Source organism: Enhydra lutris, unplaced genomic scaffold (assembly GCF_002288905.1).
Source record: "Enhydra lutris kenyoni isolate GAN:26980312 unplaced genomic scaffold, ASM228890v2 scaffoldscaffold13, whole genome shotgun sequence".
Taxonomy (NCBI): Eukaryota; Metazoa; Chordata; class Mammalia; order Carnivora; family Mustelidae; genus Enhydra; species Enhydra lutris.
In genome coordinates this window covers 134,049-161,227 of record NW_019154097.1, presented here as the reverse complement: position 1 = coordinate 161,227, position 27,179 = coordinate 134,049, and positions in this window count along the sequence as shown.

The following is a 27,179-nucleotide window of genomic DNA, read 5'->3' as shown; positions in this document are numbered from 1 at the left end:
AATATAAACATAACCAACATGAAAAATTTTACTCTGTATTTTATATAGCATTGAAATTGTAGCATAATTATAACATAAATAAGTATTTGTTGAGTTGATTAATCTTACAGCTTTTGACATTTCTTTATATCTTGTATAAACTGAAGGGATATATTGACAAAGAAAGAAATCAGCATTTTTAGTTTTTGATTAATTCAATATTTGAAAGTTTTAAAAGAAATAATTTTCTATTTTAAAGGACTTCAATTTCATTTGTTAATTATCTCTCTCTCCCATCTATTCCATGAACCAAAATTCGTTTCCAGACATGGTTTAGGAAGACTATAATGCCTTGTGTGTAAAAATGCATTTTCTGAACAAATCTTAACTGAGCAATGACCAGGCAAAGCTACTTTGTATTTATAATGGCTATTAAAAAACACAGCACAGAAAAAAAAAATACGAAAATGCAGTAAATAAGCAGCTTTATCCTAAATCTGATAGTCAAAAGGAAAACGTAGTCTTGTTACTGGTTGCACATTAAGAAGTAGGCTCGTGCTTTGTATTTGTGTGTGTGTAAATATTAGTTTATGTATATGCATAAGACTGGATTAATGTAATATCTGCAGAATATTCAAACATATGCAGGAGGGTTACATAATAATGTGAATTATCAGTGGTCCAAAAAGTAATTTCACTAAATTTCACAAAACTGTAGATATGTCAGTATTGATCACCACAGAAAAGCATGGCTAATATTGTCCTAATTATACCAGGGATAAGAGGATCTTCTAGAGGTACATTACTTTTCTTGTTCTTCTGCTGGTTTCTTTTATCTATAATCAGAGAATGTGTAAATTATCTTTGCAACTGTATAAATACATTTAAAATTATGAGTCCTTTACTTAGTAGTTCTTGCCAATAAATCAGTTCTATTTTTACTCATCACTATGCTTTTCGTGCTTTTTGGAAAGAAACACTTTTGTTGAAAATTCAAATGCATGCAAATTATAATGTGGGTAAAGAACAATTTTGTATAGAATTATGACCTAATCTGTTCCTTGCATTTGGAACAATGAAGTCTCATACATGGTCCTTAAAAAGAATATTAGCTAAGCAGCACTTTTTTTTTTTCCAAAGTAACTAGCATTCTAGCAATCTCTTTCAATATGCACAACATAGTTAGCCTTCTCACATCTTACCCCTACCATAAACAACAAAAATCAATTGGAAATTTAAACACATTTTCAAATAATAGTTCTTAAAGCATAGACAGCCATCCCTGTGACACCACACCACCTGCGCTCTCACACCTTGTTGCTGTCTGCCCTACTCTTTCTATTGTACTTTAGCTATCGGGAAGTCCCTTGGTGTCCACCTTGGAGAATCCCTTTATGAGAGGCATAAATATGATCAAGTTCTACAGCCTATAACTGCGTGATCCTCTCTCCAAAATTTTGAGATGTCTGGTGTTTATTTTTCTATGGGACTAGTGCCTGTGTCCTTATATTGAGATTTTCTTTTTTTCCCCAGAATGTATTACATTGTGCACAGACAGAAATGTCTCTGTGCAAACCACTGCATGAGTTTTAGTTTAATTTCTTTGTAATTTGGGGGATTAAGTAAAGGCACTGATAGCATAACTGATTGTTCCTTCTTCAGATTTCACTTGCATCTGCTCCTCATGGTCTTTTTAAAAATTACATTTAAATACATAGGGATATATTTCACTTTTGGGCCTTTGAAAAACTATCTCCCTCCTTTTATGTAACCATCTTTTCCATTCTCCTGAAGCCCTAATATGAAGTGTTACCAGGTGTGTCATTGAAAAATGTATTGTTTCCAAATTTACCTCTATAAACCCAACCAAGTGCTCAGCAAAACATACTCCCTCATGGCTTCAATGTCTTTCTCCCTTATGAGTAGAGTGTTGGATGGAAAAGCAAACCAAGTAAACAGTGGTAAAACATTTTTCTGCTACAATGGCACAAACCATAATCTTGAGATGCTTCTCTGATACTCTACCTATTCTCTGAGAACTGCAGTTCTACTTCAGAAGCATAAGGAGTCTCTTCTCTTTAGAGTCTAATTCTGTGTTCTCTTAGACTGTGTCATGTTTCATTAAGCCTTTCTCTTTGTGTGACTGCTGCTGTGTCCTCACATCTCCCAATTGCATTTTTAAACTATAAGAATTTTGTTTTCTAAAGTCCTTCCTCTGAAAACCTGACCTTAAACTTTAACTATCCCCCCCCAACAAATATTGAATTTCCTATTATTGTAAGTTGTCAGCACCTTTTTATTCTGGGAAAATACCTTGGTGGTATAATAATTATTCCTTTAGGCATTTGGACATTTTATACTTGAACTGTTTAAAAATCAAATTCATTAGTCTGCACTTAAAAAATTCTCGTATAATTTTGACTTTGTATTATAGTTCTAAATATTCCCATGCTTGAAATTTCAGAACACCCATTAGCACCCATTTTTGCCCTCAGATGTGATATCTAACACATCTTTCAAATCCTTTAGAGTTTAAATCATGAGGTTAGATACGATATCTTTTCTCATTTCAGATACGTATTTGTGTTTTCCTTTATTATATCTTTAACAGATGAAGGCAGCAGGACACACATCACTCATCTTTGGGATTTTTCTCCTTGGGCATAGAATGATTTTCAAGTTCTTAGAGAAGGAAAGAGAGTTCTGAGATTTCACTGAGCATTCATTTTCTATTAGGGATATAGTAGTGGTTGGAATATATTACCTCCTTTAAATATTCCAGAAATATTAAAACACATATAGTGATATTTCTTTATTTACACATGCCAAAAAAATTAGGTATAAGGGAGGTGTATTCATTTGCTAAGGTCACCATAACAAAGTACCACAGACCAGCAGCTTAACAAAAAGAAATTTATTTTTTCATAGCTCTAGAGGCTAGGTAGTCTGAGAAGAAAGTGTTGGCAGGATTGGTTTCTTCTGAGTATGGTGCTCTCTCTTTAGCTTACAAGTGTCTATCTTTTTTATCTTTGCTTTGTCTTCCTCCCTGGACATGTCTGTGTCCTCATCTCTTCCTCTTACAAGGACTTCAGTCACATTGGATTAGGGCCCACCCCAAGGACCTCATTTTACTTTTTAAAATAACTTATCTTCAAATACAGTCACATTTTGAGGTAGCGGAGGTGAAAAGTGAGCACAGTTTGGGAGGGGGCACAATTTAGTTGATAATCGGAGGTCATATATCTTTAACAAACTGTCAGAGATGGAAAATGCTAGAACCACAGAGACACAATTATATGCAACATGTAATCATTACATGTATAGGTTAGGAGTATTTAAGAGAAGAGTAAACTATCAATATTTCTTAGCATAAATGCACTGGGAATATGTCTACCAATGAATTAATAACAGTTTCCACATTAGCAAATGGAGTTTATAATTTTCTACAAAAAAAAAAAAAGCCTGAACAAAAAGCATTGTTTTTATTCGTTCATTGATTTCTTTTTATATGCCTTCCAAAATAGGCCAATTCTTCAGATGACTTGCTCTATTAGTACCCCAGAGCTATTGAATTCTGGTTTTAGTGTAGTACTTCAGGTTATTATTGCAGATCTCAATCAGTTTGACATTCAGCTGAAACAGGTTTTATTTTTACTATGACGTGCCAACCCATTTTTTAATTAAATTTCAGAGCTTTAGGTTACAAACTGTAGTAGACTTTATATACATCATTACCACTTATATGCATTTTTTTTTCACAAATTTGTTGTCATAATATGTGGTTTTTATCCCCGTTGTCTAATATGCCATCATCTGAGAACCACAGAATATTTGGGGATTTGTATTTGAGTACTTTCAGGAACTGCGAAGAGTCTGAGATCTTTACCTTACTTAAAAGCTAACATGTTAGCTTGACACAGTTTTATGGATTCTGGTAAGAGACATGAGTCTCCTGGGTCAGAGACAAAGATTTTATTACTCATTGCACAGCAAGTCCCATGCACTTCATGTTCATGGTGGTTCTTGATGTCTCCTAAGTCCCGTAGGGAAGACTTGGACAAGCTCATGTGGGTACTGTGCACACAGTAGATTTGTGTCACAGCTGAAGAACTCAACACAGCTTATGAACCTTTGATAATAAGCTTCAGTAAAGCTGCCTGATCTTTTCCCCACAGGGAGATATGAACAGAAAAGAAATCTTCCCTTTGGTCTGGAAAGTGACACTATTTCTATCATTCAGGTTTTTACTCTTCAATCATTCTTGAAATGATAATGTGAAAGAAAAGTTGTCAGTATCTCTGCTCACAAGATGTGCATAAATGCATGAAAACCATAGAGAATTGCATTTCAATACGGGGAAGTTTAAATTAATAAGAAAAGGAATCTTGGTTCTGCTCATTAAAAGTCATATATCTTCTAATATTTGCTCATTTTGAGTAAATTTGATTCAAAAGCAAATAACTTATCTTTCATTCAATGCTGCTTTTTAGGCCAGGCCTGAATGATTTGAAAACCAAATCATTTCTGAAGTGTTCAGCACCCCCACCCCCCCAAAAAAAGTAATACATTACAACTTCAGTAATTGCTACAAAGGGTATATTTTATTCATGTATACTTCTGTATAAAAAGTAAACAAGAATTTCTCTGCATTTCAAAATGTATGTGTGTCGTTAACGCATCATTTAGTTCGGTTCTTCATCTGAAAGATAATATTTGGATAAGGTCGAGCCATTTTTGTTCAAATAGTGAGCTCACATTTAGTTAGAGCATAATATCAAATCTGTATTTATTGAGGAAGTACATTCCTTATTTTGTCTATTTACCAGTAAGCTATAATTTGTAACTAATTAGATATTTGGGAAAGAAAGCTACTATTTTCCCTGTTTCTATGTACATATACTGTAATTTCATGTTGATTTCATAATGGGGTGTATGTATGCCATGCAATTAGATGCTCTCAGCAAAATTGTTCTTTACTTAAAGCTTGTGAGGTCAGCAATGTAATTGCTGTAATTTGGTTGACCAAAGGATCCAACTAATTGGACAATAATGAATGGTGCAGTATCCCATTATTGGAGGAAATTCCTTGTGGCTATAAAACTTGTTTTGTTTTTGCTTTTTGTTTGTTTGTTTTGGGAAGTCCTTTGAAGCTTTTATATTGACAGGAGAAATTTGTTAGTATTCACTTCTGGTCCACAGTAACATTTGTGATTTTTTTCCAGGTTCTGAGAAAATTTTCTACCTGGTTGTAATTAACAGGCCTCATTTCTTTATCGGCCTCCCGTTAAACCACGAGTTAACATTGTATGATGACTAAGCCATATGTCAGTATGTTGCATGGACAGCCATATGTTCTTGTTTTTTTAATGTAAAATTAGTTTATTCTGAATGTCACTATGTGGTCTGAAAGTAACTGTTTTAACAACACTTGCAAATATTCCCTCCTGTTTCTGTCACCTTACACACCAATTTATAGATTATGGAAACTTTTTATCACTAACACCCTCCCAAATATATTACACATTAATATACTATAAGTTATTTGACTTTCATAAATCTAAATCTCATACAAGAAAAATAAATACTTTTAAATTCCTTGATTTTTTGAAAATTCAATTTATTTTTAAATTACTAGAACTCAATCTGATGCTATAACTTTGATCTAAATCTCCTAGGCTACCGAGAAGCAGAAATGTTACAATCTTTACATGTTTTATCACATAGTTTTTATCACTTTAATATGATAATGGGTCATTCTCCACTCAACCACTGCCAAAGCATGACATTTTTACAATCCCCATTACCTCTGTAGTTCACTTAAATTTGATTTATGGGTACTATTTTATGGCATGTTTGTCCTTAGGAGGCACTGAGCAATGAGATAAAGAATATTAATGTGATTGGTTTTCAGAATAAGTGACTGTCTTGGTTGTCATAGTCTGGAGATGCAACACTGATAGCAACAACGAAAATATCAAGTTGCAAACAAGAGAAAAACCAGCATTTTCTTTCTCACAAATGTGAAAAAAAGGAAAAGAAAGAAAAAGAGAGACTAACACAGAAAGAACACGAGTTATAAACAGCAATTCTAAGGGGGGGAAAAGGGGAGAATTTATAAAGAGAATTATATAAATGACAGAAATCATACCTCTACTGATATATCTTATGCATGATTTACATGAATATGACAGAATCAAGAAATGACAACCATATCTGCTTTATGTATTTATTTTTAAAAGATTTTATTTATTTATTGGACACAGAGACAGAAAGGGAACACAAGAAGAGGGAGTGGAAGAGGGAGAAGCAGGCTTCTCTCTGAGCAGGGAGCCTGATGTGGGGCTCAATTCCAGAACCCTGGGATCATGACCTGAGCCAAAGGCAGACGTCCAATGACTGAGCCACCCAGGCGCCCCAACTATATCTGCTTTAAAATTGTAGAATCTAGAACAATTCTGAGTAGTAGTTGTCCGGGAAATGGAAGATTAGGAGAGTTCATCTAGAAGAAATAATTCATGTCTTCTAAATTATTTTTTGAACTCTTAGCGCTTTTTCTCCTTCATATTCTTCTACTTTGTTGTTCCTTTCCAAGTCTAATTATATATTGAATATTTATCTTTATAGTGAATGTTAACTGACTTAAAAGTGATCTGTTTATCATTGTCTTATGCTTAAATGAAATGGCTGTGATTTGGAATTTTTTTCTATGTTTCCTGTAGTGGATTGTTAAGGGTTATCTTTTCTTTTTTCAACTTGTCAAGTAATCATTGACTTCAGCTTACTAACACATGTGTTTAGATATCTATTATTTATAATACCTGTAAATACTAGGAGATAGAATCTTTGCACTTGGAGTATACATTATGTTACGGAGAGTAACACATCTGATCAAGGGTGAATGAGGCATAAAAGTTAAAATATAAACTAGATTACACTGAACTAATGCACAATTTATGACTGGTTTCCATTTTAGCATTGATTCCAACATCAGTTTTTATTTTGAGCTCATAATCCATGATGAACAGACATAGCATATATCTGAATATCTTTTGCTAATTTAAACTATAATTGATTGTGGAGTCCTTCTCTTGAAAAATGTAATATGAATTTGATATCATCTATGTATGTACATATGTGTATCTATATATCTCTATCTTTATACACACACTAGTGCAGGTCTGAGGCAACATGTTTATATATGTTTATCTATATATAGAAAGAGAAAGAGGGAGAGAGAGAGAGACATAAAAAGAGAGACAGATACAAAGATAGATATATATTGATATATAGATGCAGATCTATGTGAATATATATGTATATCCCCATACTACTACATAAGCTTTAATTTTAATTTTATTTATCTGTGTGGGTATAGAATTTGATTCCCAAATAGACTAAATTTATAAATATATCAAAGATGTCTGAGCTGCTCACTTTTGGTCCTAAGTACTTAGTGTGTTGCCTCAAACCAGCAGGCAATCAATGAACATATGATAACTGCTCAGATAAATGAATGAATGTTCATATTTTTAATTGATGCTAAATGAAATAACTTTAAAAACAAAAATAGAGAACATTTTCCACTACATCATTCAGTGCCTCTAAATGGAAACTTTTATTTAAAAATTCTATTTTAGAATTTAGAACTCAGGGTGTGCATGTGTGTATATTTATGTCTACAGGTATGTAAATGTGCACATATATGCACATATGTATATGTGTGCATATATACCCATTGTGTAGCCATGAAGGAAAAGATAAATATCTACATATATACATACATGTGTACATGTGTGTATATATATCTACAAACGCGTGTGTGTGTGTGTGTGTGTACACCTGCATATATAGTTGCTTTTTTCTTCACTGCTATACAAACAATAAAACTGACCATGTCTTCTTTGTATTTTATATTGGAGCCAGGAAGTTCAAAACAAATTTGGGATCCAAACACAGAAAAACCATCAGCCCTTACATTCTAAATCTGTGTGAACCCTCCTTCCCCCTACCTCAATTTGGGGCCCTGTTCTACCTTGACATTTCCTAGATGCTTACATTTTATATTTTTCTATTTGCATATATGAGGTTACTGTAAGTAAATTCAAATGATTTTTTAAAATTGATTCTGGCATATATAAATAATGATTAAATAATTAAACACAACAAATAAATGCTCTTGTAGTCCAGTTATTTTTACTTATGGTAATATTGGAAATCAAGATAATTATGAAATATAGATTGTTAGATTGTTGTTTCTACTCTGAATCTGTTTAAATCCTATTGCCAAAAAATGCATAAAATAATTGGAAGTATTTCCATATCAATAATTTATGTAATATTATTTTTTAATTTGAGTATAGATGACACACGTTACATTAGTTTTAGGTGTACAATATATTCTTTTAACTTGTAAATATCCTAGAGCTCCTGTCTTTGATTAAAACATAACCTATCTCTCCTCTTTTAATATTATTAAAGGGCATTATCTAGAAATGTGAGAAGAAAACATTGCTAGAGTTTGGACATGAAACTCTGGCTTTATGCCTGTTTTCTTGTAATCTTACTAGGAAGTACTTCCTTTTATTGTCAAATGTGTTTTAGATTGTATAATAAATATATTGTCACATATTTATAACAAGTACTAATTATTTTCTATCCCAATATGTTCCCCCTTTTATTTTTCTTGCTACCACATCCAAATTTTATTTAATTCTCAATTTTTTAAAGGAAAACTGGTTATATCACTGATTTACTGGTATATCTTGAATAGTCAAGATTCACAGTATTGGAAGTATATCATCCTAAAATAAAAATTCCCATGTGACTAAAACTCTCAGAACAATGATACCTAGTGTGGTAAAGAATAATTAGCAAAATGAGGCGAAATCCTCAAGGTTATCTTTTCCTAAGGACACATAAGAACATTCATACTTGATTATGCAAGTAAACTTTTCTCTCTGCAATATAGATCTATGTCTCTACTTCTAGGATTCTTTTTTTTTTCTAATTTAGAAGTCTTTATTATTTAAAAAAATTTTTTATTAACATATAATATATTATTTGCACCAGGGGTGCAGGTCTGTGAATCTTCAGAATTACACACTTCACAGGACTCACCATAGAACATACCCTCCCCAGTGTCCATAACCTAACCCCCTCTCCCTAACCCCCTTCCCCCCGGCAACCCTCAGTTTGATTTGTGAGATTAAGAGTCTCTTATGGTTTGTCTCCCTCCCTATCCCATCTTGTTTCATTTTTTCCTTTCCTACCCCAAACACCCCACTTTGCCTCTCAAATTCCTCACACCAGGGAGATCATATTATAATTGTCTTTCTTTGATTGACTTATTTCGCTCAGCGTAATACCCTCCAATTCCATCCGTGTCATGGCAAATGGCAAGATTTCATTTCTTTTGATGGCCACATGTTATTCCATTGTACATATATACCACCTCTTCTTTAACCATTCATCTGTTGATGGACATCTAGGTTTTTTCCATAGTTTGGCTATTGTGGACATTGCTGCTATAAACATTTGGATGCATGTGCCCCTTCAGATCACTAAATTTGTATCTTTAGGGTAAATACCCAGTAGTGTGATTGCTGGGTTGTAGGGTAGCTCTATTTTCAACTTTTTGAGGAACCCCCGTGCTGTTTTCCAGAGTGATTGCACCAGCTTGCATTCCCACCAACAGTGTAGCAGGGTTCCCCTTTCTCTGCATCCTTGCCAGCATCTGTCATTTCCTGACTTGTTCATTTTAGCCATTCTGACTGGTGTGAAGTGGTATCTCACTTTAGTTTTGATTTGTATTTCCCTGATGCTGAGTGATGTGGAGCACTTTTTCATGTGTCTGTTGGCCATCTAGATGTCTTTGCAGAAATGTCTGTTCATGTCCTCTGCCCATGTCTTCATTGGATTATTTGTTCTTTGGGTGTTGAGTTTGATAAGTTCTTTATAGATTCTGGATACTAGCCCATTATCTGATATGTCGTGTGCAAATATCTTCTCCCATTCTCTCAGTTGTCTTTTGGTTTGGTTGACTGTTTCCTTTGCTTTGCAAAAGCTTTTGATCTTGATGAAGTTCCAATAGTTCATTTTTGCCCTAGCTTCCCTTACCTTTGGCAATGTTTCTAGGAAGAAGTTGCTGCAGCTGATGTCGGAAAAGTTGCTGCCTGTGTTCTCCTCAAGGATTTGGATGGATTCCTGTCTCACATTGAGGTCTGTCATCCATTTTGAGTCTACTTTTGTGTGTGGTGTAAGGAAATGATCCAGAAATCTCCATGTGGCTGTCCAATTTTCGCAACACCATTTTTTGAAGAGACTGTCTTTTTTCCATGGGACATTCTTTCCCCCTTTGTTGAAGATTAGTTGACCATAGAGTTGAGGGTCTATTTCTGGGCTCTCTATTCCGTTCCATTGATCGATGTGTCTGTTTTTGTGCCAGTACCATGCTGTTTTGATGATGACAGCTTTGTAATAGAGCTGAAGTCTGTAATTGTGATGCCACCAGCTTTGGATTTCTTTTTCAACATTCCTCTGGCTATTCGAGGTCTTTTCTGGTTCCATATAAATTTTAGGATTATTTGTTCCATTCTTTGAAAAAAATTGATGGTATTTTGATAGGGATTGCATTAAACATGTAGATTGCTTTAGATAGCATAGACATTTTCACAATATTTGTTCTTCCAACCCAGGAGCATGGAACATTTTTCCATTTCTTTGTGTCTTCTCAGTTCCTTTCATGAGTACTTTATAGTTTTCTGAGTACAGATTCTTTGCCTCTTTGGTTAGGTTTATTCCTAGGTATCTTATGGTTTTGGGTGCAATTGTAAATGGGATTGACTACTTAATTTCTTTCTTCTGTCTTGCTGTTGGTGTATAGAAATGCAACTGATTTCTGTGTATTGATTTTATGTCCTCACACTTTTCTGAATTCCTGTGTAAGTTTTAGCAGGTTTGGAGTGCAGTCTTCTGGGTTTTCCACATAAAGTATCCTATCATGTGCAAAGACTGAGAGTTTGACTTCTTTGCCAATTAGGATGCCTTTAATTTCTTTTTATTGTCTGATTGCTGAGGCTGGGGCTTCTAGTACTATGTTGAATAACAGCCCTACCATGTTCCTGACCTTAGTGGAAAAGCTCTCAGTTTTTTCCCATTGAGAATGATAGTTGCTGTGGGTATTTTATAGGTGGCTTTGATGATATTGAGGTATGTACCCTCTATCCCTACACTTTGAAGAGTTTTGATAAAGAAAGGATGCTCTACTTTGTCAAATGCTCTTGCAGCATCTATTGAGGGTATCATATGGTTCTTGTTCTTTCTTTTATTAATGTAATGTATCACATTGATTGATTTGCAGATATCGAACCAACCTTGCAGCCCAGGTATAAATCCCCACTTCGTCGTGGTGAATAATCTTTTAATGTATTGTTGGATACTACTGGCTAGTATTTTGGTGAGAATTTTCATCTGTGTTCATCAAGGATTTTGGTCTGTCATTCTCTTTTTTGATGGAGTTTTCATCTGGTTTTGGGATCAAGGTAATGCTGGCCTCATAAATTGAGTTTGGAAGGTTTCCTTCTATTTCTATTTTTTTGAAGTTTCAGGAGAATAGGCATTAATTCTTTAAATGTTTGGAAGAATTCCCCTGGGAAGCTATCTGGCCCTGGGCTCTTGTTTGTTGGGAGATAGCTTCAATTTCCTTCCAGGTTATGGGTCTGTTCAGGTTTTCTGTTTCTTCCTGGTTCAGTTTTGGTAGTTTATACATCTCTAGGAATACAACCATTTCTTTCAGATTTTCAAATTTGCTGGCATATAGTTGTTCATAATATGTTCTTATAATTGTTTGTATTTCTTTGGTGTTGGTTGTGATCTCTCTTCGTTCATTCATGATTTTATTAGTTTGGGTCCTTTCTCTTTTCTTTTTGATAAGTCTGGCCAGGGGCTTATCAATCTATTAATTCTTTCAAAGAACCAGCTCCTATTTTTGTTGATCTGTTCTACTGTTCTTTTGGTTTCTATTTCATTGATTTCTGATCTGATCTTTATTATTTCTCTTCTCCTGCTGGGTTTAGGCATTCTTTGCTGTTCTTCCTCCAGCTCCTTAGGTGTAGGGTTTGGTTGAGTGCTTGAGACCCTTCTTGTTTCTTGAGAAAGGCTTGTATTGCTCATACTTTCCTCTCAGGACTGCCTTTGCTGTGTCCCACAGATTTTGAACAGTTGTGTTTTCATTTTCATTTCTTTCCATGAATTTTTTTCAATTCTTTAATTTTCCAGTTGACCCATTCATCCTTTAGTGGATGCTCTTTAGCCTCCATGTATTGAGTTCTTTCCAACTTTCCTCTTGTGATTGAGTTTGATCTTAAGAGCATTGTGGTCTGAAAATATGTAGGGAATGATCCCAATGTTTTGGTACCACTTGAGACCTGATTTGTGACCCAGGATGTGATTTATTCTGGAGAATGTTCCATGTGCACTAGACAAGAGTATGTATTCCGTTGCTTTGGGATGGAATGTTCTGAATATACGTGTGATAACCATTTGGTCCAGTGTGTCATTTAAGGCCTTTATTTTCTTATTGATCTTTTGCTTGGATTATCTGTCCATTTCAGTGAGGGGGGGTGTTAAAGTCCCTACTATTATTATATTATTGTTGATGTGTTTCTTTGATTTTGTTATTAATTGATTTATATAGTTGGCTGCTCCATGTTAGGGGCATAGATATTTAAAATTGTTAGATCTTCTTGTTGGACAGACCATTTGAGTATGGTATAGTTTCTTTCCTCATCTCTTATGATAGTCTTTGGCTTAAAATCAATTTATCTGATATAAGGATTGCCACCCCAGGCTTCTTCTGATGTCCATTAGCATGGTAAATTATTTTCCACCCCTTCATTTTAAATGTGGAGGTGACTTTGGGTCTAAAATGAGTTTCTTGTATACAGCATATTGGTGAGTTTTGTCTTTTTATCCATTCTGATACCATGTGTCTTTAGATGATGGCATTTAGCCCATTTACATTCAGGGTAACTATTGAGAGATACGAATTTAGTGCCATTGTGTTTCTTATAAGGTGACTGTTACTGTATATTGTCTCTGTTCCTTTCTGGTCTACTACTTTCAGGCTCTCTCTTTGCTTAGAGGACCCCTTTCAATATTTCCTGTATCGCCGGTTTGGTGTTTAAATCTTCTTCTATTTTTTGTTTGTCCTAGAAGCTTTTTATCTATAATTCTATTTTCAATGATAGCCTAGTTGGATATAGTATCCTTGGCTGTATGTTTTTCTCATTTAGTGCTCTGAATATATCATGCCAGTTCTTTCTGGCCTGCCAGGTTTCTGTGGATAAGTCTGCTGCCAATCTAATATTTTTACCATTGTGTGTTACAGACTTCTTGTCCTGGGCTGCTTTCAGGATTTTCTCTTTGTCATTAAGACTTGTAAGTTTTACTATTAGATGACAGGGTATGGACCTATTCTTTTTGATTTTGAGGGTAGTTCTGTGTGCCTCCTGGATTTTGATGCTTGTTCCCTTTGCCATATTAGGGAAATTCTCTACAATAATTTGCTCCAATATACCTTCTGCCCCTCTCTGTCTTTCTTCTTCTTCTGGATTCCAAATTATTGTAATATTGTTTCATCTTCTGGTATCGCTTATTCTCTCAATTTCTCCCCTCATGGTCCAGTAGTTGTTTGTCTCTTGTTTGCTCAGCTTCTTTTTTCTCTGTCATTTGGTCTTCTGTATCACTAATTCTCTCTTCTGCCACATTTATCCTAGCAGTAAGAGTCTCCATTTTTTATTGCATCTCATTAATAGCTCTTTTGATTTCAGCTTTGTTAGCTTTTAGTCCTTTTATTTCTCTAGACATGGTTTCTCTATCTTCCATGGCTTTTTTGAGCCAGCTAGTACCTTTAGAATTGTCATTTTAAACTCTAGATCTGACATATTACCAATGTCCATATTGATTAAGTTCCTAGCCTTAGGTACTGCCTCTTGTTCTTTTTTTTTTTTTTTGTAGTGACTTTTTCTACCTTTTCATTTTATCCAGATAAGAATATATGTTTGAGAGAATAAAATACTAAAAGGGGGGCAAAGACCCCAGGAAAATGTACCTCAACCAAATCAGAGGAGACCCCAAATTGGGGTGAGAGGAAAGGGGTAAAAATAAATTTAAAAAAAATTAAAATATATATATATATACACACATATATATATTAGACTGGTGAATAGAACAGAGCCACCTACTTGACTTTGGGTGTATTTTGTTCTCTTAGAAGAATCTACCTCCCAAAATTTTAAAGAAAGAAAAACTTATATATATATATATATATATATATATATATATATATATACACACACAAAAATAAGGGCAAACAGCACAAAGGGATGGAATATGACTGTAAAGATGAAAATTAAAAAAAAATTCTAAAGAAGGAATTGATAAGATAAGTTGGTTGGAAAAAGAAAGAAAAGGAAAGTGGAGAGAATTTTCTCTGGCTGGAGACTAGAACAAAGCCCTGTGCTAGATCTAGGGTATATTTTGATCTATTAGAAGAAGTTGTATCCCAAAATTTTTTAGAAGAAAAAACCCTGTATGTATACAAAAAAATAAAGTTAGATACATTAAAGGGTAAAATATGACTATAATAATGAAGGTTCAAAAGATTTTTTTTTTTTTTAGGTAGGTAATGTTAAGATAAACTAGTTCAAAAACATTAAAAGAGGAAAGAGGAAAAGTTAGAAAAATTAGAATAAGAAAAAAATAAAATTAAAATAAATTTAATTAACTTTGCAAGACTAAAGAATCATGGGAAGAAAGCCATGAATTCCATGCTTTCCTTTCCCCTCCTCTGGAATTCCACTGTTTTCCTTGATCAGTGAGATTGGTCTTGGCTGATGATTTTGATGATCTTCTGGGGAGGGGCCTGTTGTAGTGATTCTCAAATTTCTTTGCCCGAGGTGGAATTCCGCCACCCTTGGCAGGGGCCGGGATAAGTAACCTGCTCTTTGCTCTCAGGAGCTTTTGTTCCCTGAACACTTTCCATAGAGCTCTGGAGGACGGGAATGAAAATGGTGGCCTTGCAATCTGTGGCCCAGAGGAGCTGAGAGCTCAGGGTCCCACTCCTCTGTTCACCCTTGGAGAAAAGCGCTCACTCCTATCTCTCTGGTCTCCGGCCACACTCCAAGCTCACCTGGCCTGTGACTGAACATTTCTGTCTCTGGCACACAGCCCCATTTGGAGGGTCCAAACCCAACAGATTCCTGCCACACTGGTCTTCTGGCGATGGGAGGTGGGTCTCCCCAGATCTGTCACTTGTGGTGTTCCCACTCAAAGATCAGTGGTCCTACTGTGCTGCAGATCACAGTCTAAGGTAACCCCAAGCCGAGAACTCATTCCTTGGCTCCGTCTCTGTAGTCAGCTTCCCTGCTCTGATACTTGTGAGCTCTGCTACACTCAGACACTCCTGATCCTTCTGTGACCCTGCAGGACCTGAGACCACGCTGTCTCCTCATGGGCTTCACCCATGCTTAGCCTCTGGTGTGATGTCTTTCAGTGGAACAGACTTCTAAAAGTTCACATTTTGTGCTCTGTTGCTCCACCGCTTGCTGGGAGCCAGCCTCTCCCCCCATGGTCTATCTTCCTGTCGCTTTGTATTCACTTCTCTGCTTGCCCTACCTTTCAGAAAATGGTGGATTTTCTGTTTCTAGAATTGCTGCTCTTCTTCTCTTCGATCTCCTGTTGGGTTTGTAGGTGTTTGGAATGGTTTGATAACTATATAACTGAACTCCTGCAACCTGATGTCATCTCAGTCTGCTACTCCTCTGCCATCTTGACTTTCCCCCTACTTCTAGGATTCTGAGGTTAGAATGTAACCATTGTTAGTTCTGATTTCTGCCAGATCTGGGGAATTTATTTATCAGAAAATAATGTTATATTCAAACTAAAATTATTTTAATTCAAACTAAAATTATTTAAAACAAACTCATGTAGGGTTTAAATTTAGATTCAGCAGTGTGACTGTTTTAACATATATAAACTTAACAACTTTTTTGGTCAAAAACAAAGTACCACTAAGTGTAAAACCAATTATATTTGTTTGTTTTATGCATTAAATTTTTTTTAATTAAGAAAATACAGAAAATACTTAGTAGATTACAGAGTATCAATTACCCCATAGTAATGTTGACATTTCATTTTTTCAAATGTTATTTAAATAAATAAAATATTGTTGCAAAATTTAAATAACTTTTTTACCTCCCTGAGTTCACTCCCCTGGTATCCTCAGAAGGTCTCCTACAAGTCCATCTTTGTACATTTAATATACAAAGATAGACACATAAATAACAATAGTTACTATTTATATTCCTTGCTACCCTTGCTTATTTATTTTAACATTTATTTGTTATTAAATAAACACTTACTATTTCCAGTGTTCTATTCTCTTGAATAGGTTCCCTTTTCATCTTATTTCTTATACTGGCTGAGAAATCATTCATTCTGTTTCTCTTCTACAAGTGGTTATCTGTATAACATTTATATACATATATTTTTCAAATTGCTATTATCTTACTATATTTAATAAGGATCTTGGAATATAAATTTGATCACCTTACCCCATGTCATTTTATTAGTGGGACCTTAGTTTTAAACCCGAAATAATAGCTATCCATTTTTACAGTCAGTATTAATTTCAATTCTACATATTTGCCAATTTAATTTTTAATTTTTAATTTTTGGCATATTACTATCCATGATTGATTCTCATATCTCACTTCTTTTTTCTTGTTTCCCTCTGTGAAAATTTGTTATTAACTCCTTTAGCAAGGATTTCTAAGTGGAAAACTGTTTGTGTTAGTCTGAAAATGTTTTTATTCTTTCCTCCAGTTTGAATGACAGTTTAATAGGTATAGAATTCTAAGTCTATAGCTATTTCCCTTCAATATTGAGAAGATATTTTTCCCATTTCAACACATGGAGTTACTGTAGAGAGGTCTGTTATGCTTGAAATAAAGAGTGGGATTAGTTTTGTCATTTCAGTCTGCCATATGGCCTAGAACTACTCTTCATCTTTTTAATTTTCAAAGTGGCACCTGGTGCATTTAGTATTTTTTGACCAAATGATTAACTCAATAATTTGAGTGGGTTGAATGATTAGATTGAAGACCAACAGAGGACAATCATGAGATAAGCACATCTAATGTGAGGAGTGACAGAAAATAATGAATATGTGCAACTAGTCAACATGAAAGTTGAATGTCTAAATAACATTAGAATAGCATCTTACAGAATAGCATTTATTCACTATCTAAATAGCAATAGTAGAATTTAATGCAAAATCAAAACTAGAACCTGACAGTTTTTATTTGTCAAGGTCACTTGCATGCATGCAGAGCATGGTAAGAGACAAGAAGGCAGTAGGTAGAAGAATAAGTCGATTTAAAGGAACCTTAGTTAATCTAGCTCTTTGGTAGACCCTACACAATTATAGCACCTAAACTTATTGAAAAGAACTATAATCAGAGTTCTAATAATCTTTGAATATAAGGAAATCAGATGGGATTTAGGGTTGTTTTCCTACAAGGTGACATGTTCTTTTTTATTTTTTCATTATGATAAGTTGATAAGTGTACTCTTTAATACTCATCACCTATTTCACCCATCCCCCCACCTACCCTCTGGTAACTATCAGTTTGTTCTTTATAGTTAAGAGTCTGTTTCTTGGTTTCTCTCTCCTTTCTCTTTCTCTCTCTCTCATGCTTTTTTTTCTTTGCTCATTTGTTTTGTTAAATTCCACATATGAGTGAGATCAGATGATATTGGTCTTCTTTGACTTTTTTTGCTCAGCTATCCATGTTGATACAAATAGCAAGATTTCATTTTTTTATGCCTGGATAATATTCCATTGTATATATTTATCATGTCTTCTTTATCCATTCATCTATGGGTAGACACTTGGGCTGCTTCCATATCTTGACTATTGTAAATAATGCTGTAATAAACACAGAGGTGCATGTATCCCTTCAAAGTAGTGTTTTCATTTTTTGGGGGGGGGGGGTTAAATACCCAGTAGTCTAAGTACTAGATCATAGGGTAGTCCTATTTTTAACTTTTTGAGGAACATCTGTACAGTTTTCCACAATAGCTGTACCAATCTGCATTCCCACTAGCATGGCATGAGGTTTATTTTTATCCACATCTTTGCCTATACTTGTTGTTTTTGTGTTTTTGATTTTAGCCATTCTGACTGGTATGAAATGATATCTCATTGTAGTTTTGATTTACATTTTCCTGATGTTGAGTGATGTTGAGCATCTTTTCACGTGTCTGTTGGCCATCTGTATGTCGTCTTTAGAGAAATGTCTGTTCGTGTATTCTGCCCATTTTTTAATGGATTATTTGTATTTTAGGTATTGAGTTGTGTCTGTTCTTTATATATTTTGTATACTAACCCTTTATCAGATAATCACTTGCAAATATCTTCTCTCATTCTGTAGGTTGCCTGTCAGTTTTGTTGATTGTTTTTTGGCTGTGCAGAAGCTTTTTATTTTGATGTACTCCCAATAGTTTATTTTTGGTTTTATTTCCCTTACCTTAGGAAGCTTATCTAGAAAAAATATTGCTATGATTAATATCAGAAACATTACTGTCTGTGCTCTCTTCAAGGATTTTTATGGTTTTGGGTTGCATAATTAGGTCTTTAATCCATTTTGAATTTATTTTTGTGTGTGGTGAAAGGAAGTAGTCCAGTTTCATTCTTTTGCATATGGCTATCCAGTTTTGCCAACACCGTTTGCTGAAGAGACTTTTTCCTGCTGCATATTCTTGCTTCCTTTTTCAGAAATTAATTGGTTTTTAATTATGGGTTTATTTCTGTATTTTTTATTCTGTTCCATTCATCTATGTGTCTACTTTTAATGCCAGTACCATACTGTTTTAATTACTACTGCTTTGTAATATAACTTTAAAACTGGAATTGTGATACCTCCAGTTTTTGTTTTTTTTTTAATTGGTTTGGCTATTTGAGGTCTTCTGTGGTTCCAAATAAATTTTAGTGTTGTTAGTTCTATTTCTGTGAAAAATGCTGTTGGTATTTTGATGGGGATGTATTAAATTTGTAGATTGCTTTGGGTATTATAGAAATTTTAACAAAATTTAGGTCACATATTCTTGGTATTTTGACCCAGGTGCAGTTGTCAATCTTATACCCATGAACCATGGTGGTGATTGGTGGCAGTTATCCAAACATTGTCTTGGATAACATCGGGGAACATGATAAAATTAGTAGTAGCTGTCCATTTCACATCCGGTAACAATTTCTACTCAATTTCCTAACTTATTTACCATTAAACTATAAAATCCTGTATCAAAATATAAGTTCTTTGAAGGAAAATACTGTATCCAATCAGTGTTTGTATCCTCAGTATCTACTACTGTGCCTAAGACAAGGTGCATATTTAATCTAAGACTGTTTAAATTAATTGAATTCTTTATCTTCCAACCTCAGAACCTCAGTTGTTTTCTGTAAAGGATGAAACACTGATTATACAAATAATATTAAAGAATTAGGTACGTTGTGGAAAGGTGTGTTAATAATTATTAATAATTATTAAGAACAAATAGACTAGTAAGTGCTATATTATTTTTATTTAAATAAAATAAAATAAACATGAAATTTAGTATCCAAAGACATGGAAATAATTCTAGTAAAATCACTTTATTTACTTATTTTTAAAGATTTATTTATTTGTTTTGTGTGTGAGAGAGGGAGGGGGGAGAGAGAGGTAGAGGCAGAGAATCTCAGGCATACTCCCCACTGAGAGCACAGCCTGACACAAGGCTCAGTCTCCTGACCCATAAGATCATGACCTTGAGCTAAAATCAGGAGTCAGCTACTTAACCAACAGAGCCACACAGGCACCCCTTGTCAAATCATTTTAAATTTCTCTCATTTTCTCATTTTAAAATAAAAGTAGGAATAATGCTTCCCCTGCATAAATTTTAAAGTTATTGTGAGGAATGAGTTTGTAAATGATATTTTTCTTACTAAATGTTAATTTGGATTTGTCTTACAGCTTGCCTAGCAATGTTATTTACTCCAGGACCATTTGTATTATAAAAAGAGGATATCTGTAGCAAGCACTGCTTAACTCAAAGCAAGAAATTACTAGACATTTAGCAAGAGACATACATCTTATGTGTATTTACGTATGGCCAATATTGTGGCTATAATTTGACATAATTAGTCTTGCCACACTCTTCTTTTAAAACCTGCTTTAAAAATGGCCCTACTTTTCATAGCAATAAGCATTACTTTAACTTTAAGTTGCTCTAAAGAGGTGGTTCTCAAACATTATGGTTTACTGAATTACTAAGAAGGCAGGTTGAAACTCAAATTGCTGCTCTCTCCACTCTGTGGTTTTTGATTCCATAGCTCTGGGATAGGGCTCAAGTATTTCTCTTTCTGACAGTTACCAGAGAATGCTGATGCTCCTGTTCTGGAAAATACATTTTAAGAATCACTGCTCTCAGGTAAATATCATCATTGTGCTGAATTAGTAGGTAGTAACAAGCACTTCTTGCCCAATAATATTTTAAGAATTTTAAGTATCTTAGATTAGGGATCTTAATAACAACTATATGAAAAAGTTGTGCAATTTCCATATATTTAAGTAACTTACCTAATATCATATAGCTGGTAAATGTCAATGCTAAGATTTGAACCCAGGGATTCTGTCTCTGAAATCTATTTAGGGCTCAAGAATCGAAGTGTATTGTGACATTCAGCTGCTTTTCAAGCATCAGAGGAATTTTTATGAGTAAAACCTCTCACTGAACCTTTTGCCTGTTTCTCTCCCCTCTATTATTTCTAGCTCACCTTTGCTCTGGTTTTTGCATTACCCCTGGAATGGATTTTCTCTAAATTTTTATTGATCCTTCATTACCTGCCTAGGGCAATGGATTTGAAGTCACATACTAAACCTGATTGTGATCAGAAAGTTTTATATATATATATATGAAATATAAGATATATATTTCTTATTTTTGAATAATCTTTCCACCCAACGTGGGGCTCAGACTCACAACCCCAATATCAAGAGTTGCATGCTCTGCCCACTGAACCAGCCAGATGCCCCGATCAGATAATTATTAATTCTCAAGCATGTCTCTAATCTTCATTATTGTCATGTTGAATTTTAGTAATTCCAAGTAATATTTACATCCTCATTTTCTATCATTCAGTCCTGTGTCTTTTTTGCTAGGGATTCCAAGACTCTTCCCAAGATGCCTTACTGGCTCAAAGCCTCTGCTTTGTCGACCCACTGAAATACAACTTATCTCTATAACCTTAAATCCTATGTCATCTCCTCTGTGATGCTTGAACCTGATCTCTCAGGCAGGTATTTATTGCTGCTTCTTAGTTCACACAGGTGGATTCTATAAGTCAAGGGCAAGTCACAAATCAGTGTGGCAGAGAATTGTCATAGAAAAGAGATTTGGGTATGGAACTGCAGACGTTTAAAACTGGCTCTTCGTGTTCCCTTGCCATCAAACTTTGCTTCCTTCTCCTTTTACTTTTCTCTCCCCAGCCCCCCCCACCGCCTTTTTTTTGGCAAGCCTACCCTCCCTCCCCGTCCCCAGACTGACTCTGAACATTGATAAACCATAATTGCTGAAAACAATTTAAAAAAAAGAAGCTCTCTCGAAAGCACTGTTTTGTCAGTTATCAGGATGGGATTGTGTCAGAGATGCCAAGTAAGAGGCATGAAATACTAGAATAATACTCAATATCCAAACATTCCAACCACAAGTTTTCCAGAAGTTAAAGATGAAAATTGCTAACTGTGCCGTATCACTAGAACAAGTTCCTCTCTCAGCTCTTCAGCCTATAGAAGTTGGACCCAGCTTCTACTCACAGAGCATCTTCTGTGCATGTCTCCCTCACGAGCATCAGCTGAATAAAGCATTTGCATCTTTCTGAGTCACTAAAATTCTTTTGACCAGAGAGAACCTTGAAGTTTAATCTCAAGGGAATTATTTAATAGCTGATTCACCTAGGGAAAATTAACCCACACTTGCAAGTTTTGATCATTTTCCTATTAAACAGAGATTAAAAAATTAAGAGATACTATGTGTAAAACATTTGGTATATGATTCCCTTTACCCCTTGTTTCTCTAATTATTCCCTGTACTATAATTATTTAAATGTATGTCTTTTCCTCTTACTAGATCATGAGTTATTAGGGAAGTGAAGAGAATATGTTTATTCATTTTTTTTGGTTTAATTATAGCCTACATTGTGCCTGGTATGAGCACTATATGTTTTCTGAATAAATAGATGACTTATGGGTCATTAATCTCTGCCCTTTTGCATGAATACTCCTAACACATATAGACACAACCATCTGATAGAGGAAAATACTGAAACTACTAATTAGATGTATGTTCCTAAAATAAACTTGTGTAACATTTCTTGGAATGAATTGAGGTGTCTTATTTAATTTTCATCTCTTCTGTTTCTTTGTGTAGAGGACACCTTTCCCATAACCAGCACTGATCCTTCCAGTCCTGCCCCAAAATGCACAGATTCTTCTTCATTCTCATTATTTAGAAGTGAACACATGTTTATTTCTAACCCCATCACAGCACAGACAAACACGTGGCCATGAGGAGGATGACAGGATTATCCAAACACAACCGGGAAGGAGGAAGCATTAAAAAGCAGGAGGAGGTGTCCTAAGGGATCCAACAACACTCACCTGCACTTCACACTTTACTCAATTTCCTCTGTGTCTGTGTCTTCAATGACTGTATATGTGTATGGGTCAATTGATTTCCAAATCTATTTTTCTGGTACTCACAATCCTCATGGATGAAGGATCTCAGTTCTTGAGATCTTAATTAGACAGTGAAGCCAAGGGGAATGAATCAGCAAATATCAAACATAGTATGTCCAAAACAGAGCTCATATTTCTCTTTCCGAAGTATTCTTCCTTAGAGTTTACACCTTGTTTTTAGTGTTTTCTTAAGATTTGTTTTTATTTTAGAGAGAGTGAGAGGGAGCATGAGCAGGAGGGGCAGAAGGAAGAGGGAGAGAAATGGAGAGAGACTCTCTCTCTGATGCACCGAGCACAGAGCCCACCCAACCTCACAGCCCTGAGATAATGACCTCAGCTGAAACCAAGAGTCAGTTGTGTGACTGCACCACCCAGGTGCCCCTGAGTTGACACCTTGTTAAGGGAGTTGTTCTAGTGATCCAGCTAAACCTTGGAGGTCATCATGACTCCCTCTTCTTTATCCCCAAGCCATCAATTAGTCATATCATTGTCATATTCTACTTCATCAGTATATCTAGATTCTGTCTCTCACACATCTCCACTATATTCTGTCACCCCTTCCCTTCACTATTTCTTACCTGGCATTTGATGGTAATCCCTTAACTGGTTTCTCTGCTTAATTTAAATATAACATTAAATTTATCCTGCTTCTCATTTACTATAATGTAATGTCCACTCCTCCTCCCTCTGTCCTTTTTGGACAGAGCCTATGTTCTGGTCTTATTTATCTATTTAGGATTCCCTGGATATCTTGTGCCCTTTGACAAACTAGGCCTTTTATGCAATGTTCCCACTGCTTGGCCTACTTTGCATTCACATTCTCTGCTGTCAAGATTTCTAATTACCCTTCAGGGCTCAGCATTAATGTCACCTTGTTCTGATATCTTTCCTATTACCCTTGACAAGATTAGTTTTTCCTCCATCTATAATCTCAGAATAATCTATACATATATCTACTCTGGAACCTATCAGCACACATCACTGTGGTTTCCTTATGTGTCCTTCCCTCTCTCCCAGTTTGACAGCTCTGCTCATCTTTGAGGTTCTGCCTTGCATGGACTCTATATCACTCTTTTTCTCCTCAGGGAAAAGCAGATAGCTTCAGATATAGTAAGCTCTAAATTAATATTTGAAATGTTTTTTGGATGCATGAATGCATACCTCCTTTCCTATCCCAAACATATTCTAATGTGGCCAAATAGCAAAATTCTTGAAAATCTATACAACTGTTTAAAGTAAGAAAACTTACATATACTATGCTATTGCCAAATATTACTTCTCTAGAGGAATATCCCTCTTTAGATGCATAATAAATGGACCTCTTTCAGGCAGAATTATATTATTATCAGCTGTACCAACATTGATTTTTCAGTTGCTCAGACTTCTGTACTCATCCAATGTCTATATCAATATGCCAGATATATTTTATAACTTTTCCTTATACCCCAAATTTCTATATTAAGTCATATTATTGATATTACATTGTAAGAAATAAAATTTCACTGTAAGAAAAAAAACATTCTTTAGAGTTTGATATATAAAATGATAATCCTATCTGTTGAGTTATCCCACTAACAGAGAGCCCAAAGTAGTTCAGAGCTCAAACAGGAGGCAATTTATATTGTACAACAAATTAAACTCTGTATCTGCTTGGAAAAGACCCACGTCGCTGGGCACCAGGGCCCGGTTGTGCTTGCAGCATCTGCTGTGGGCTGTTGCTTCTGCCTCTGAATGCTGCTATTTTTGACAGGCAGCACCCTCTCCTATAGTCCCTGACCCTGTGGCTGGCTAGCATTCCATCCACCGGGTATCACCGACATTAGTCAGGAAGTTTCACGCTTTCACTGCTTACAGGGAAGATTTCTAGCTGGTACATCTTTTTAGACACTGTGTCTTCCTAGGCACCATCCCAACTGCCTACTACCATTGCTGCTTCTTTCTTTAATGCACCAGGACTCCTGCTGAGGACCAAGTGGTCTTCCAGGAATCACTGCATCCAGGCCCAACTGTATGGTCTTGGATGTCCAAGTGTTTGTTTGGCATAGACACCAACGCTGTTGTATGCTGTCAGCTTTCACTAGGCATTCTGCTATTGTACTAGAGTTCCCAGGTGCTAAGGAGAGCAAGTTCTCTGGAGACTTCATTGTCCTGGAGTGGAGCTGTGTTCCATAGGGAAGCACAAAAACCCCAACAATCTAGGTCCCAGCAGTATTCGTGGCATTCTATGTGTTACAATGTCACAGTGCTCTGTGAACAATTCAGTATCTACTCCATTTCTTCCCTCAATGCTTCTTCCTCCTGTGATTTGTACTCAGACAGGAGTTCTTATAAGACGGAGTCCAGAGACATGTTTCGTTCTTAAACTTCATGCCATAAATAAGACTTACTCCATCCTCCATTTATTATTTCAGCATTTGCTAAATGTTGTTCTGTGACATATTCTTGATCAGAAAAAATCAGGGGAACATGACATACTAATAGCCTCATCATGGACATTTATTATACACACACACACACACACACACACTTATGAAAACCTCAATGAAATGCTGTAGTTAAGAGAATCAGAATGTTATTTCATAACAGAAAGTTATTTCATAACTTATTACAGGATGCTCTGTGTGTGTATTTGTATACCTACACATGTTGACAGAGTCCGTGTCTGTGGAAACAACAGACTAGGGCTTTTTATGGAGCCTAGTTGTCTTCTTGACAGTTTGCTCTACTAAGACTAATCTCTCATAGGAATATAATCAGTCTCTCATGAAAGACTTTTGAGTTCTGTCCCACCAAGTCATTTACCAGGTATTGCTCAGACATGTTTAAAACTTAAGAACTAAAACAAACCGGGATTTTCTCTGCAATTTTAAGAACATATATTCTCTTTCTCTACACATACACACATACACAAACATATATGTATGCATATGTATATATGTAGGTATGTGCATACACATGTATGTGCATATTCATATGTATATACACCTGTGCATATATTCATTTATATATACAAACACATGTATATGTATCAACATATGCAATGGATGAAAATACACATATATAACATTTGCTCTTTGGAGAACTACACAAAACAAAAAGTTGTTTATTTCCTCCCTGCAGCTCATTATTACTTGATTTCATAGATGAAGGAAAAAGCAAAAAAAAAAAAAAAATCACTATTCTAGTAGGATTTTTCCTTTTTCCTGTGAAAGTCATGGGGTGGAGAGATTGCAATTTCGATCCATTTAATATCTCAGCCTTTCCTCTGCCAACTGGATATCACATCTTTGGTTAGGTTGTACTTCCCATCATCAAGGAAGAAGAATGGTCCCTTTGATCCCTTGCCAGCCTGGAAGGCCTGGAATGCAGCCTTTCCACAGATGTCCATTTATAAGATGCATCTGTCCCCACATCCCAGCCTGCCAGCTGGCCCTGAGTAAGCTAGCTGGCAGTGTGCACAATCTCGGGCTTCTGGCCAGCAGTTACAGCCCCAATGCACTGGCTTCTAATCCTTATAGCTCATATCCCCAAGAGAACCAGAGAAACTTGGGAAAATTATAGAAATATTGGCTCCAGGGAAGTCACTTCTCATTATAGGAATATAAAGAAATATTGTGAGTTCAACATGAATGTTGGCATATTCATCAGGGACTATTACAAAACACTAGTCTAGACTGATTGTTATAAGGTAGTTGTACATCTATCACCTCAGTACAGACAGAATCCTGCCATGACTTTGAGGAAAACATCAATTGCATATGATAAACAAGGAAGGCAGAGATCTAACAAGCATCCAGTGCCAGTCAGACATGAACAGGTGGTGTTTCTCCAGAGAGATTTCAGGGTAAGCCTCACAGAATGGTTGGCTCAGCATTCTTAAGTTTGAGGCCTGCCTCATCTTCTGTTCTGCTGAAGAGCCAGAAACTACTGAACTGAAATAAAGTCCAAGGTTACCTTGACCATTCCATTGGCAGAGACATTCTATAAACTATCTCAGGCAGATGGATATTTATGTTACTCCCTAGATTTCCAGGTAGAATATATTCTTTTCCTTTACTCTCTTATCTTCCAAGGTTGTCTAAAGAGAGTGTTCAAGAAACCTCACCTGTCTCTGTATTTCTTAGTCCTATGCAGGTGATGATCATGCAGGTGATGATTCAATGAAGTCTGGTTGAATTTGCTGGGGATATAAAAGAGTCTGCTGCATGGCAGCTGGTGGCCCGAGTAGCGGCACGCAGAAGCTGAATAGCAAGTTTCAAGATCTAAGCCCTATTTATACTCTAAATTTTCTGACCCATTTTCAAATACCATACTGGTCTCATCTTAGTTTAGGATTAGGAACTGGGCTTTTTCATTTGAAGCATT